Source organism: Salvia hispanica, chromosome 2 (genome assembly GCF_023119035.1).
Source record: "Salvia hispanica cultivar TCC Black 2014 chromosome 2, UniMelb_Shisp_WGS_1.0, whole genome shotgun sequence".
NCBI classification, from domain to species: Eukaryota; Viridiplantae; Streptophyta; class Magnoliopsida; order Lamiales; family Lamiaceae; genus Salvia; species Salvia hispanica.
The window spans coordinates 4348346-4362925 of record NC_062966.1 but is presented as its reverse complement, the minus strand read 5'-3'; the positions used below and the strand labels follow the sequence as shown (position 1 = coordinate 4362925).

Genomic DNA, 14580 nt, shown 5'->3' with positions numbered 1-14580 from the left:
CAATTATGTATGATTTAATATAACTTGCTTCATAAGCTGTGACAGAGTTCTAGCGAGTTAGATCCACTTAGTAGATATAGGTTAACCATTTAAGCAGCCTTGTTAATTGAGTGAGGGACTTTCCATGGGAGCTTTTGGAGTTACGTATTAGGATTGACAACCCTAATGTTAGTAATCCATGATTTACTAACATCACTTGCCAAACATAAGCTAGGTGACTCGTCTTTCAAAGTATTAGCTGTCTTTAGGTATTAGTATAGATTTATATAACCATAAGAGTGAGAAAGCACATCCTGGAATTCCATATCTCTATATACTTTTCTCTCCCGTGATTTGCTTGCATTTAGTTGTTTACTGCTTTTAATATTTTCTGTTTTCAAAAATTTTCAAAAAAAAAATTCTTGTTTCTCGGATAGTAATTGAGTTCTAATAGGAGATAGACACTTTGTGTACGTCTTCCCCGTGTTCGATATCCGGTACTAACCTTTTTGCTATACTATGCCTACTCTGTATACTTGCAATTATTTATAGTGCAAATAAAAGTGCACCAAGTTTTGGCGCCGTTGCCAGGAAGACAATTCACTTTGGAGTGATATCTTCAAACGGATAATTTTACTACTTTGGATTTTTATTGCTTTCTGTTTTAATTTTTTAGTTTAATTTGTTTTTGTTTTCGAGTCTTTGCGGGTTTTTTGTATGCGAACCGTGCAGGAAGTACATCTTAGAGCAGCTTGATTTAGAACTTGAAAGAACTGTCCCAGAATAAGAAGTGAAAAAGGATGAGGAACAAATAGGTGGCAGAAACACAGAATATTGAGAAGTATTGCCGGGGAGATGGTGAGACTGGCGATGGATAGAGGAATGCCGAAAGAGCAGCCGAGAAGCCATGGAAAGAGAAAACCTGACTTTGTACACAGCTGATGAACATGTTCAATCATGGGAATATGATCACTTTCGACGGTCCTCGTATTGATGCTAACAATTTTTGAGTTACGCATGCCCGCTATCTAAAGGGTCAGAGCAAGCTCTGGCATTTTTGCAGGTAGAAGCGGCCAGAAGATGCTAACCGCCATCTCCAAATTCGTGGAAATCGCAAACACTTTGAAATTAAATGGTGTCGGCTGACGATGCCTCGGTGGAGCTTTTCCCATTCTCAGTGATTGATTACGCAAGGAGTAGTTTGAGTGTATGCCACCCGAGAAAAGGTCTCCACGTGGAAGGACAGTATTTACCCTTCCTCGACAGAGACCTAATGCCTACCCGCCAGGCACTATTTTGAATCTCAAGAGTGAGATCTTTCGGTTTATACAAGGCCATGACGAGCCCCTCTATGAGGCATTTATCGTTTCAAAGCTCTTCTTCGAAAGTGCCCAAACCATGGTTTTTCCATAGACCATCGGTAGGAATCCTCTATAATGGATTTAATGAAAAAATATGTGCTATGCTTGATTCAGGGGCAAATGGAGGTTTCTAAGAAAGGCAGAGGATGCCATGGCGGTGATCGAGTTCGCCTGCCAACGGTCGGGGTGGTCGAAGGAAAACCTTTATGCCACGAGAAGAGTACTTAGCCATAGAAAGGCCGAAGAAAGTTCTTTTGCTAAGAATTTAGCCAGAACAAGAGTCGAGTTGATCAAATGGACGTCTGAGGAAGATCCAATTCCGGCAACTTCCATAGTGGCAGATAAAGCACCAGGCTGCCGTGTCAGCTGTGGAAGAAATCCAACTACGTGCAAGGAGGCGGTCCCCCGAAATTGATAACAATTATCGCCCTAATCAGGAGGCGGTAATTTCAATAATTATAATGGGAACCGTCCGCACCCAAATCTTTCTTATTCTAACAATAATTACTTGCAACACAACGGGATTTAATATTGCTGGAGAGTGGTTGAGTGAAGAGGAAGAGCAGTATGATCGGAATGCGAAGATTTGGGAATGCTTCACATGAATGGGAAAGATTAATGACACCAAGATCGGAGTGGGCCGAAGCAGAGATAACCAACCTGGTAAGGAATAGACCACGATCTCTCGGCGACTATAACCAACATTACCACTCAAATGGAGCAAATTCGAGAAGAGAAGTTAGATGAGAGAGGAGAGGATAGAGCAAGGCGGCGGCAAGAGTGGATGATATTAACAAGAAGTGGGTGACGACAATCGGGGATTACTTGATCGCCGGCGGGGCCCAGCCCTTTCACACCCGCGGCCCGGCTTCCCCGCCAACGAGACGCGGGGAGTCAACCACGCGAGAAGGGGCTTGTTCGGAACAATGGAATTGTGCTCCCTTTCCAACCAAGGAGGAAGTTTAAACTCGAGGAGCAATTCAAACATTTTTTGAATATGTTTTGCAAAGTTCATACTAATATTCCCTTGGTCGAATCATTGCAGGAAATTCCAAAATATGCAAAACTTTTGAGGGAAGCGGAGATGAGAAAGAGGAAGCCGACCAAAGCCGACCTTAAGCTACCGCATCATTGTAGCGAAATCATCCAAAAAGAGAGGGCAGTAAAGCAAAGGGATCCGGGCCAGTTCATTATAAGATGCCGGATTGGAGAAGGGAAAGTTGACAAAGCACTGTGCGACTTAGGATGCGTCCATCAATCTCGCCTTGCCCAGAAGTACTACGAAAAGCTCAACATCGGGCCACTCAAATCTTCAGAATGTAACACTCAGGTTGGCCGATAACTCGTCCATCAAAACAGTAGGTAGATATGATTGAGGATGTCCTAGTTAAAGTTGAAGATTTATGTTATCAAGACCAATAAGGGGAAGCACAAGTGGTGGAAGAAGCTAGGGACCAAGTTGCTACCTATGCCAATTTTCAACACTCGAGTTTTTGATCCGCCCAACTAGTGGGCCACTTCAAGTCGAGCTAACGACTTTAAACAAAAGCGCTTATTGGGAGGCAACCCAATTTTCTTTTACTTATTTATTTTTTTTTCTCGTTTTTTTTTTTATTTATTTATGTTCTGTTTAAAAAATAAAAAAAAAAAAAAAAATAATAATATACGGGTGGCGGTCGCCGCACTTAAAGCACGGCGGTCGCCACACGTGTGTTAACATGTGCAGGAAGGATCGGGCCTAGGGCAGGCTTAGGGGCGGAACCGAAATGCTTAAGCTTGCAGACATGACGGCCGCAGGGTCTTGTTTATGAAGGCCCGATGTGGCGGCCCACCACCCACGAAACGCTGGCCCGGTCGCCACACACGGAGATCCGGAAGGCAGGATTGCTCCATAAAAGGATAATGGGATCAAAAGGGAAACCGGAGAATGCGAAGAACTATGGCATTAGCCTTGCCACGGAAGAGCAAAAGGCTATGTGGAAGAAAGTTTCGGCCCGAGAAATGGCACCTTCTAGATATCGCGATTGCCACCTGCTCCAAACTTTGGGGATCGTAGAGGATTTTTGGAAGTTGTGCGTAATGGGTGATGGGAATGGCCTCCGTCAACATGTTCCAAGGAAGTGTATCGTTTCGAAAGTATAGGGAGGTTCCCTCGGCTACGCTAAAGGACTCACTAAGGATCGCCGCCAAATATTCCACTTAGCATCGATTTCCGCCTTGGGAACCGTTGAGCGCTCGGCTCGCCATGGAAGAGCTGGGATCTTCCTGTACTTCGACCCAAACCCGAAGAGGACAATGAAGATATCGTTTTCCGAGGTTTGGGGGCGATGGCAGATGAGCAAGAGCATGCAACGGGCTATGCCAAGTCTTCATCACGGTCGCAACCCGTCTTGAGGTACCTCCATCGTGTATGACTCAGGCATGTTTGCTCGTATCGATGGGGGAAGTGTCTCCCCTGACAGACTCCAACGTGATGTGGTGCCTACTCACCAAGGAATCGATTATGGGACCCTTTTACTCACTATGTGGATAGGATCACGAAGAAAGACGGGGCGTCATTTGTTGTGGGGATTGATTACGGCAATTGGCGGAGCATTTGGAGGTGCTTTTTGCTTGCAGGCATGGCAGGATGGTGGAGAAGGTTTATCACCTATGAGTGCTATTTTCGGTGGGGCTTTTGAGGACATGATTATTTAGGGTCAAAGGTATTTTATGCAGAAGCAAGAGGTGCTTTCCCCGTTCCATCGCACAAATTGACCAAGGTGATGTTTGGGCAAGCAAGCGAAGCGGTGGAAGCTCGACACACCCGCCCGGCGGGAGAGCTATCGAGCTAACCCCGTCAGTAAAAAATTTAGAAAGAGGAATTCCTACCGCATTCCTCAATTTGAGCCCGATGAGGATTCACGTTTGATGCCGTTGATAGCATGAAGGGCGCGGAGCGACCACAGAAGCTCGAGGGTGAGCGCCGCCACCACCGCCACCACCCCGACCCGAAGCGAGAAGAGGAAGAGAAGAAGAGAGGAAGTGGAAGGACATCGCCGCGGACAAGAGCGGGCCGCCGCCGGGGGGCCAAATCCGGGAGGAAGATTTCAAGCCAGCACCTCCGCCCGATTAGGAGAAATTTTTATACATGTACAGAGTATGTCCAACACTTGGGGGGACAATCGATGGGCGGAGCAACAAGCGGAGAATGCCTACAACACTTGAGATTTAGACAGCTCAAGGCGATTAGCGCAATCACGCAGAACCACTTTAAGAGACAACAACGTTTGGAAGACATTCATCGGCGTCGAAAATATGAAGAGCTCAGAGATTGACCGCGAGCTAAGAGAGGAACAGAGACAATGAGGGTGATATCCGTGCCTCGTTGGAGCTTTGAGGGATTCTAGTGCCCGTTTCTCCACCTCCCTCCAAGATTGAAGAAGTCAAGCTTGCGATGACTTTAAATGGCCCCGTTTTCATATTTTTGGATATTTTGAGACAATTTATTTCACTTGTTTAACAATTTTTGCTTTAACCAATTTTTAAATGTATTTTTGGTTTTGGTTCCAATTTTGTGCTTTGCAAAAAATTTTTGTAGGATCGACCTCTCACATGTGGCGACGCCCCTTGTGTGCGGCCAGTCCGCACTCCCGCGAGCCTTGGAAAGCATCTTTGGCTGACGACCGCCGAAACATTTCTGCGGGCCAGCCACTGGGCACAATTTTCCGGCGCGATTTTCAGAAATTCTTGAATTTTCGCCCCGCTCAACCTCTACGAAATTTTCGGGGTACGTTTTTTCGACTCACGTCCTACCGACTGTTTACAAACTTATTTTACACTTTGTTGTAAATAAGTTTGGGGGGATGAAGTGGTGGACCGTGAGTTTAAGTTTTCTTTTTGTTTGTTTTTGCTTTATTTTTAAAATCCGTAGGAGATTTTTGTGTTCTAAAAATGTTTTCTTGAATCATGTCATGAACATAACATGAAGAACTTAGAAACACGCATGCTTAGGGACACATTAGACCGTGTTGCCAATGATATTATATTCCATTTATGTTTAAGTGTGGCTTAACGTTTTGATATGATGGTTTGGTGAAAAGGTGCATAATTAGTGAATTGTTTGTTCGCCTTGAATCGTGCTTATACCTTGTGAGATTTGAGCCTTAAATTCTTTCTTGTGTGATTTATCTGCATTCGTGTATATGTTTCTAGAACTTGCTCCTAGTCTTGCCTAAGTCTACATAGTGTTTAAGTTGATTTAGGAGGATTAGGCCGTCTTTTCTTAGCTACTTTTATATCCAAAATTTTAAACCCTCTCAATTTTTTCCTTTGGAGCCAATTTTGAGCCTTGAAGCCTTTTCTTTTGAAGCCAAAATAAATGGGGACAATTCCTTGGGGTTGGTATAGTTTTTGTTATCTACTTTTGTAAAGGAATCGGAGAGATAAGGAGGAAAGTTAGAGTAAAAGTAGTGTGCTTAAATGAAAAGAAAAGTACAAGTTGTGAAATAGTAAAAAAAATTCAAAATATGTGCTTGGATTCTAGAAAGGATGCTTATAAAAAAAAGAGAAAGAAAGGTTGTGAAAAAAAAAAAAAAAAAAAAAATTCGAAGGATTGAAAGTAAGTTGAAGGAGAAAAATAAAGTGTTAGAATTGCCTTAAGTTTTAGAAAAGTGGAGTCATCTTAACTCTACTTGGGATATTTTTATATTTGAGTCACTTTTTAGCCAAATATTCCTCACCTACCAAAGAGCCTACGTTACAACCGAAAAGAAAGACCTTTCGGACTTTTGATGCTTAATCACATTGAGTAAAGGAGGAGGGATTAGACTTTGAGCAAGCCTATGGTAAACTTTGCATGATGCATGATTTGAAAGTGCTATACACTTTACCCTTATACACTTTGAGAGTGAGAGAAAGAACACTTCCTCCATCTTTGGAAGTTTGTCACATGTGAGTGCTTGAATTCAAGGTGTTCCACGTGTTAGTAATGAAAGTGCACTATTAAGCCTTGCTTGATTTTATTGTGTTAATCAATGCTTAATCTATTCTTTCATCTTTTGAACTGTCCCAATTATGACGTCTAGTCTTTGTGCATTCCGTGCGTCTATATCTTGGGGTCTTTAGTGTTTTGTTCGAGGACAAACAAAAATGTAAGTTTGGGGGAGCTGATCGCTCGGATTTCGCACTATTTTAGAGGCCATTATTTGGTCCGTTTTATGTCATCAAAATCACTCTACATGTCCATTATTCGCATATTCTATACGAGTTTGGTATTTGATTTGTTTTGTGAGAAATGTGCATATTGAGCCGAAAAGGGGAGTAAAAACGCATACTGCAGCAATTCTGGAGTCGAGGCAGCGGCGACGGCGACCCATGCCGCCAAGGAAAGTCTGTACGGCGCCCGCGGGCGCCCGAGCGGTCAGAGGCTAGCGTGGCGGCCCGCCTCGGAAATTTACGCTAGAAAGGAGAGGAGTCTCGCCCGAGCGACCAGCTGGAGGGACATGTGGCGGTCCGCTACCGAAGAGCCTTCAGAAGTCTACTGGACTCCAGCCCGGCGACCCCGCCAGGCCCGAAGGTGCGGCGGCCCGTCGGACAAAGGCGGCGAAATCCGACCAGCCCTAGAATTTGATCCAAGATTTACCAAATTCTGAAGATCTTTTCCTTCTATGATGAGGAATAATCTTCCCCTATAAATAGTACCTCAAGCTTCATCAAACCAGAGTTTTTTTTCCGACACACAACGAGAACACATTCATAGAGATCAAAAGCTAGAGTACTTCAATTGTGCAAGGAGTTGGAGAAGGATTTCAAGAACATCAAGAACGACAAGGATTCTACCTACGGGTTTTATTTGCTTTAGTTTTTATGTTCAAATTGTTTTTTCCTTCAATCTATGTTTTTAGTTTATTCAATTATGTGTAACTAAACTCATAGGATTCTAGGGATGTGTTAGTAGCAACTTTGGTTATACAATTCCGTTTTCTATTTAATATCCGTTTTGTTTTTACTTTGTTTCTTCCCTAAGTTAATCATGATGCTTCGTAATTGAGTGACACAATTATGTATGATTTAATATAACTTGCTTCATAACTGTGACAGAGTTCTAGCGAGTTAGATCCACTTAGTAGACACTACAGTTAGCTTCCTTTAAAACGGCATTGTTAATTGAGAGTGAGGACTTTTCAAGGGTCTTAGGAGCTTTTTGGAGTTACGTATTAGGATTGACAACCCTAATGTTAGTAATCAACGTTTGTATCGCATGAGCATAAGCTAGGTGACTCGTCCTTTCAAAGTATTAACTGTGCTAGGGTATTGTAGTATGGAATTTGTATAACCATAAAAGTGAAAGCACATCCCTGGAATTCCCCTTATCTCTATACTTTTCTCTCCGTGATTTGCTTGCATTTAGTTGTTTACTGCTTTTAATATTTTCTGTTTTCAAAAATTTTCAAAAAAAAAAAATTCTTGTTTCTCTAGATAGTAATTGAGTTCTAGTAGGAGATAGACACTTTGTGTACGTCTTCCCCGTGTTCGATATCCGGTACTAACCTTTTGCTATACTATACCTACTCTGTATACTTGCAGGTATTTATAGTGCAACTAAAAAGTGCATCACTCCTATTGCGGCTATCTGGTGCAATCTAATTGGTCTACCAATTCATCTCTTTGACACTGATGCGTTATATGCAATCGGCAAGCTACTAGGGACTCCGATCCAGATTGACCGAGCCACCGCGGACAAATCTAGGCTCTCTTTTGCCCGGCTCTGTATCGAGATTGACATCACCAAACCGGTCCCGGAAGAAATCATCCTTGATATTTGCGGACGGGAAACAATCCAACATGTCAAGTGGGATAAGATCCCATCCTACTGTCTAGAATGTAAGCACGTCGGCCACACAAGAGAAGTCTGCTACGCAAGAGGGAAAATGGAAAGACCAGCGAAGAAAAATTATAGTTACACACCACCACCTGCTAACACGTCCCACCATGAGGCCATGAACAAGAACCGAAAACAGAAACAGGGGAACCAACAAAATGATAAGTTTGATGAGCTGATCCAAGGTAGCAGCAATGTGGATCGCCCCACAAGCTCCTTCGAGCAGGGGACCTCTCACCAGCCGCTTCAGCCGGAGGTCTTGGAGAATCTCCAAGAGGTTAGTGGATCGGACCCAGATTTTCAACCATGGGGACGTCGGAAAGAATGGAGGAGACGGGTCAGCAAATCACCAGACTCTCGAGAACGCGATCGGGCTGATTGGGGAGGAGAGGCAGGACATCCCAGATGTCTGGGCTATCAGAGACCAGGTCCAACGCCTTCGAACTCCCCGACGCCAAGCATCGAAGGGGTGGCCTTCTCTCGGAGGCAGTCAGAGACAAGAGCACAAGGAGGTATATTATCTACCAATAAGTACTACAAGCTCATGGACAACGGCGAATACAATACAGAGGAATTTGAGGATGAGGAAGCAGAGGGTATGGAAATCATTGTGGCAGAACATGCCCATACCACTGCGGATAACAATAAACAAATATCGGATGACCAGAGGCGGCCTCCACACCCCTCGGGTAAGACTCTGACCAATTAATTATGTCACTCAATATTTTGTTCTTGAACGCGAGAGGGGTTGCACACTCCCCTACTCAAAACGTTGCCAAAAGACTAATTCGTCTCCACAATGTTACCTTTCTTGCAATTTTGGAACCGTTCACCCAACCGAACCCCGGGTTCTTCTCGAGAGTGCTGGGGCTGGACTTCAAAGGGATGAACTTGAACGGAAAAATCTGGATCTTTGCTGAGCAGGGTGCTACCTTTGAGGCCATCATCGATACGGAGCAGGTTCTTCATGGACGGCTGACTTCCTCGAGCATGGCTCGGCCTATTTGCACCTCGGTGGTTTATGCAAAATGTGCAAGGGCTGAACGATATCCGCTATGGAGCAATCTAAGGGAAATCGCAGGTCTTAGCGATGGAGCTCCATGGATGATCGGAGGAGATTTCAATACCATCCTTCACTCCCGAGACAGGATGGGCAGCAAAACTAACCGGCAGTCGGAAATGATCGATTTTGCGGAAATGATCGAAGATTGTAGACTCATTGATCCAGGGTTTGATGGTGCTAACTTCACATGGGCCAAGAATGATCTGCAGGAAAGGCTGGATAGATTCTTTGTAAATGAGCAATGGGCCGGTCTATTCGAATCTACAAGGGTCACAAACCTACCTCGCATAGCCTCGGATCATGGCCCTATCCTTATGAGATGCAAGATGTCGACGAGTGGAACAAGGGTCAGTGCTTTCCGGTTCCAAAATATGTGGGTTCGTCACCCAAACTTCTTGGAAAAGGTTCAAGAGGCCTGGGAACAACCCACAGACTCGGAGGGCCTCCTAAGCCTACAGACCAAACTGAAAAGAACCAAGCAAGTCCTCAAACAGTGGAACAAGGAGGAGTTTGGCAACATCCATGCAAACCTCAGGGAGGCGGAGGAGAAGATCGCGGAAGCCCAACACAACTTTGAGACCGATCTGTCGACCAATCATAGAGCTGCTATTAAGCAACTTGTGGCAAGCTATATCCTCCTTCTAAAAATGGAAGAGGACTTCTGGCGGCAAAAAGCCTCGCTAAAGTGGTTGGCTGACGGAGACAGAAACACTAAGTTCTACCACGGTTGGGTAAAGCAAAAGCGAGTCAGGCTACGTATTCACTCTATCCAACACAATGGTAGAGAAATTGCCGAGGAGGAGGAGATCAAAGAGTCGGGGATTAACTTCTTCAGGGATCTGCTCGCGCCTACAACCCAGCCTCTCGCTGTTCCTGAGCTGAACATCATCCAGCCCATCCCTACGACAGCTAATACTGACGACCTGATCTGCCCTCCTAACCTTGAGAAAGTCAAGAGAGCGGTTTTTAATATCTCCGAAAATAGCACACCGGGGCCAGACGGCTACACGGCCAAATTCTTTCAATCTTGTTGGAACATTGTGGGAGAGGACCTCCTCGCCGCAGTCCTCCAATTTTTTCACGGAGCCTATCTTCCTCGAAGCTTCACCGCCACATTGATTTTCCTCATCCCCAAGAAAGTCGCCCCCCTGACTTGGTCTGATTATCGACCAATCAGCCTATGCAACGTTACTAACAAGGTCATTACGAAAATCCTTACGGCTAGGCTCACTCCTATCCTTCCTCTTGTCGTGTCACAGAATCAGAGCGGCTTTGTGAAGGGTCGACGTCTCAATGACAACGTGCTCCTTGCACAAGAAATGTTCCATGAACTATCTAGATGCTCACCGGCCCCTAACATGGCCCTCAAGATCGACATGGCCAAAGCATACGACAGAGTCCAATGGCCGTTCCCATCAACATCATGCGGCAGATGGGGTTCCCTAACACCTGGCTCAGTATGATTGAGAGGTGCATCGGATCTTGCTGGTTCTCTATCCTCATTAACGGGGCACCCGCCGGGTTCTTCCATTCTACTAGAGGTCTTAGGCAAGGAGACCCAATCTCCCCGGCGCTCTTTGTCATTGCTGCTGAATACCTTTCGAAATTACTTGACAGGCTCATTATCGGTAGAAAAGAGATGTTGTTCAAATCCTCACGCTACTGCAAGGAAATTAGCCACCTTGCCTACGCGGACGACATTCTTATCTTCACACAAGCTGACGTGAGACCTGTTAGAGAATTAAAGAGATGCTTGGCTGATTACGAAGCGGCCTCTGGGCAACTAATCAATTTAGCCAAGAGCAACTTCTATATCGCTGAGAACCATGAGGAACGGGCTGAGATCATCCAACAAGAGGGGGGCTTCTCAAGAGGTACCTTCCCCTTCCTCTACCTTGGTGTCCCTATCTACCGAGGCGCAAAGCGGACAGACATGTTTCTTTTTGTTCGCGAGAAAATTGCTAAGAGAATTAATGGTTGGGCACTTCGACACCTCTCCTTCGGGGGCCGCCTAACCCTAATCAAAAGCACCCTCGAAGCAATACCAATCCACTTGTTCCAGGCAATTGAGCCAACAAATGGAGCCCTTAAACAACTTGATCAAATGCTTGCTCGCTTCTTCTGGGGTTCCACCAACGAGATGAGAAGAACGCATTGGATAAGCTGGGAACAAATTTGTCTACCTACAGCAGAGGGGGGCCTCGGTATCAGAAAGTTCAAAGAAGTATTACGGGCCTTCAGTATCAAATTATGGTGGAAATTCAGAGAAAATAATTCCCTCTGGGCCATGTATCTAAACAACAAATATTGCTGCAGAACCTCTCCTCTGACCAGCTCGGTGCCGAGCCGATGCAGTGCCACCTGGAGAAGGCTTTCCAAAATCTAGCGCCAAGCTCACCCGCACATCCGTTGGGTCATTGGAAGGGGCAATGTCCTTTTTTGGGACGATATTTGGCTGGGGGACACACCGATACGTGAGCTCAGCCTTGATGAGAGGGGTGACCCCTTAGCCCGTGTCTCGGACTTCTGGACGGGAGGCATTGGGACCTAACCAAATTGATGATGCTGCATTACCAGGCAGGTCTACCGCTGCAAGTGATCGAGAACATCACCAGCACTCCCATCCTCAACGGCGAGCAGGATATCCCCCGATGGAGCCTATCGAAACAGGGGAATTTCAGTCTTGCCTCGACATGGGCAACGACCCGATCCCAACGACCTGTCATCCCAAGTTTGGAGGAGCTTTGGCACGCCGGTCTCACCCCCTCAATATCTATCTTCGTCTGGAGACTACTATCAAACCGTATCCCTGTCGATACTAAGCTACAATGGAGGAAAATTGAGCTCGCCTCCAAGTGCCTCTGTTGTCCGGAAGGACCGGGAATCGAATCCCTGCAGCATGTTTTTGTTCAAGGGGCGGGGGCCGCAAAAATCTGGAGAGAGTTTGATAGATGGTTCGAGGGGGATTCGGAGCCGATCAGCCTCAATGATACGATCCCGGATAGATTGGAAATCTGGACCAAAAGAAATGGTAGCCGGGATAGACTCCACCTGAGCCGCATCACCCCCTGCCTCATTCTCTGGTTCATTTGGGTGGAGCGGAACAAGAGCCGCCATATGGGAACCCGGTTCAAGGGCTTTAATGTTGTCTGGCAAGTCCAAATGCACATCAAGAATCTTATGATAAATGGGAGCATTTGTCCGAAGGAATGGAAGGGGGTGAACATGACTATAACCACCCCAGAAAGACCACAAAGGAGCAGAACCTCACCTCTGATCACCTCAATAAAGTGGCACCCCCCCGATCCTCCATGGATTAAGCTGAACCTGTATGGAATTTTCCAAGAAGTGACGGGTATGGCAGGAGGAGGTGGCACCATCCGAGACCACAATGGTTTGATCTTGAAAGCCTTCTACACTCCCCTTCAAGCCTCCTCGGCCTTGGAAGCGGAGCTCAAAACCATCCTGCACGGTCTCTCCATTGCTTTGGAGCTTGAGAAGCCGATCTGGATTGAAGCGATCGACTCCCAGGCGGTTGGGCTGCTTCGATCTGGGGAGATAGGGCCTGCGCATACGAGACATATAATGGCCCGCATTATCCTGTCCCGAAAACAACTCACGAACCGCATCTCCCCTGTTTGTAGAGAAGGAAACAAAGCCGCAACTGCTCTAGCAAAGAAAGGCCTAGAAGGAACCGTAATGCAGATCTTTGATGAAGGATCGATGCCGAGGTTGATCCGAGCAATTATTAGGCTGGACCGTTTGGGCCCTGTTAATCCTAGGGGAGGGGTGCAACAAGGACAACCCCCACAACAATGAAGCTAGAAAAGGCTTCGGATCTTAATTGATTCACCACGACTGCAAAGGGGATAAAGTTGACGATGAGTGAAGGTTGAAGTCTTTAATTTTGGTTTGTTCTTTTTGCTTTTTCGTAGGCTTGATTCTGGAATAGGTTAGTGTCCGTTCCAGGTGTGGGAAGTGGACATTGAGTTACTCCTTTGTTGTACATGTCACTTTTGGGCATGATGCATGTAATTTGCAACTTGAAGATGAAATGAAGGGATGAGGGACCCACGAACCCTCCACCGCAATGATGTTTCATTAAAAAAAAAAAGGGGAGAATGGGTGAGATTCTTGCCGTTAATATCTTGGTGATGATTATGTTGATGACGTTGCACAGACTGATGGGACGGTAGTCTGCCCATGTCACCGGCACGGCCGTTTTGGGGATGAGAACAATGCTCGTCGCCGTGATGCTTCGGGGAAGGAAAGCTCCGTTGAAGAACTGCTGAACCGCCGTGGTAACATCCATCCCAACAATGGTCCAGCAAGCTTGATAGAAGGTGGCCGAGAACCCGTCCGGGCCTGGTGTGCTATCCCCCGAAATGTCAAACATCGCTCGCTTCACCTCTTCCTCGTCTGGGGGGTCAGCAAGGGCCTCAAGCTGGACCAAGGGGACGAGTGGTTCGATCAGGTCAGGGTCCATTTCTGCGAGGTCCGGAGTGTCAGGGGCGAGGAGATTTTTGAAGAAGTCAACCGCCGAGCTCTTAATCTCCAAATCATCTGTGAGCTCACGTCCGTTCGCATGAATTTTATGAATTCGAAGTCGAACCCTTTTCTGCCTTACCCAACTTTGGTAGAATTTAGTGTTATTGTCTCCCTCCGCAAGCCACTTCATGGCTGCCTTTTGTTTCCAGAAGTCTTCCTCCATTTTGAGGGTGAGAATATAGCTTGCAATAGCCTTGTTGATTGCCGTCCTGTTGACGGGTGACGGGTCTGCTTCAAAATTAGATTGAGCTTCCGCGATCTCCACCTCCATGTTCTTGACATTGGCGTGAATGTTCCCGAAGACCTCTTTATTCCACCACTTAAGGGTCTTCTTGATTCTAGCCAATTTGATTTGGAGTCCAAGTAGTCCTTGGCCACCCGAAGGATGCGCCCACTCCTCTTTCACCAGATCCAGAAATCCCGCATGCCGAGTCCACATGTTTTGGAACCGGAATGCCCTCCTTGTGATCATGATGTTCGCAAGTTTGCACCGAGCAAGGACCGGCCCATGGTCCGAGGAGACCCGAGGGAGGTTTGCCACCCTTGTAACCTCGAAGAACCTAGCCCATGTCTCGCTGATCAATGCTCTATCCAACTCTCAAACAAGCCGTTCTTGGCCCAAGTGTAGCTAGAGCCATCGAACCCTGGATCCAGCAATCTGCAATCTTCAATGGTTTCTGCAAAGTCCACCATCTCAGTTTGCCGATTGGTTTCGCTGCCGGACCTATCCCCTGGGGACAAAATAGTGTTGAAATCACCCCCGATCA

At 46.1% G+C, this 14580-nt stretch overlaps 1 non-coding gene across 1 annotated transcript; it reads right to left on the bottom strand.

The window, feature by feature from the left end:
- Positions 1–1278: 1278 nt before the first annotated feature.
- LOC125208744 lies at positions 1279–1384 on the bottom strand. The gene has a single exon (XR_007174223.1). It is a non-coding gene; the product is annotated as a small nucleolar RNA R71 (small nucleolar RNA).
- Between the last annotated feature and the right edge of the window lie 13196 nt (positions 1385–14580).